The sequence below is a fragment of the Rattus norvegicus genome, chromosome 3 (genome assembly GCF_036323735.1).
Source record: "Rattus norvegicus strain BN/NHsdMcwi chromosome 3, GRCr8, whole genome shotgun sequence".
Classification (NCBI taxonomy): Eukaryota; Metazoa; Chordata; class Mammalia; order Rodentia; family Muridae; genus Rattus; species Rattus norvegicus.
This window is the reverse complement of record NC_086021.1, coordinates 51,936,876-51,937,990: the sequence shown is the minus strand read 5'-3', so window position 1 is coordinate 51,937,990 and position 1,115 is coordinate 51,936,876. Positions and strand designations below refer to the sequence as shown.

Genomic DNA, 1,115 nt, shown 5'->3' with positions numbered 1-1,115 from the left:
TCCAGATGGCGTTTGGTGTTTTCCTCTGGCGTCTGGATGTGCGCAGAGTGCAGTCTCTTCTGGTTTCCCAGGCGTGTCTGCCTCTCTGTAGGTTTAGCTCTCCCTCCCACGGTATTTGGGTGCAGAGAACTGTTTATCCGGTCTGTTTCCTTCAGGTTCCGGCGGTGTCTCAGGCGTAGGGGTCCTGCCGCTCCTGGGCCCTCCCCTACGGGAACCCAGAGGCCTTATACAGTTTCCTCTTGGGCCAGGGATGTGGGCAGGGGTGGGCAGTGTTGGTGGTCTCCTCCGCTCTGCCGCCTCAGGAGTGCCCACCTGACCAGGCGGTGAGGTCTCTCTCCCACGGGGTCTGGGAGCAGAGAGCTGCTGCGGGCCAGGATCCGCGGGTGTGGTATTTATTCTTAAACCAAGTTGTTTTAGGTACCGGTACTAGACACGCTGAACATGTATTCAGATATTTTCAGCTTTGACCTCTTCTTCAAATCAAGCCTTTAAAATATACATATTCACCTATCACATTAGTTTTCATTACCTATGCTTTTAGATTATTAGCAATTGTCAGAACTGACCCCATCAATACCATTATCTCTTTGACCTGTCTTGTATATTATAGTTCTTTATGAATGTAGCAAAACACATATTCAAAAATGAGTTGTGGATGGCAAATGAGGATTTCTTTTTGCATTTATCTTCTATGTTTGCCCACACTTTGAACAAAAATACAAACAAATGTTATGTATTCTATTTTTGTATCTTTAATCTTTTTTTATATTCCAGTTCTTATCGCCCTCTCAGTCTGCCCTCCTAGAGTCTCTCATCCCACTCTTCCTTCCTCTTCTCCAAGAGGATGTACCCACCCCCACCCCACCCTGCTATTTTTTTCTATTTTTTTAAAAAAGCATTTGAGGATAAAGTGCATAATATTGGCATATTACCCATAATGATTAAGCTGTCAAATGACCATCAGTACACATTTTCACCAGTTTAGAAAGAAGAGAAAAAGCCAAATCATTGTTAATTATTATATCGGTAGTTTTGCAGGTAGAGTACAGAATGTCATATAGCAAAACAATGAGGACTGATTGAAAATAATCTGGATTAAAGCTTCTGATATATGT

At 43.3% G+C, this 1,115-nt stretch overlaps 1 non-coding gene across 1 annotated transcript; it reads right to left on the bottom strand.

Moving 5' to 3' along the window:
- Nucleotides 1-605: 605 nt before the first annotated feature.
- LOC120102080 (small nucleolar RNA SNORA40) lies at nt 606-731 on the bottom strand. The gene has a single exon (XR_005503103.1). It is a non-coding gene; the product is annotated as a small nucleolar RNA SNORA40 (small nucleolar RNA).
- Nucleotides 732-1,115: the final 384 nt, after the last annotated feature.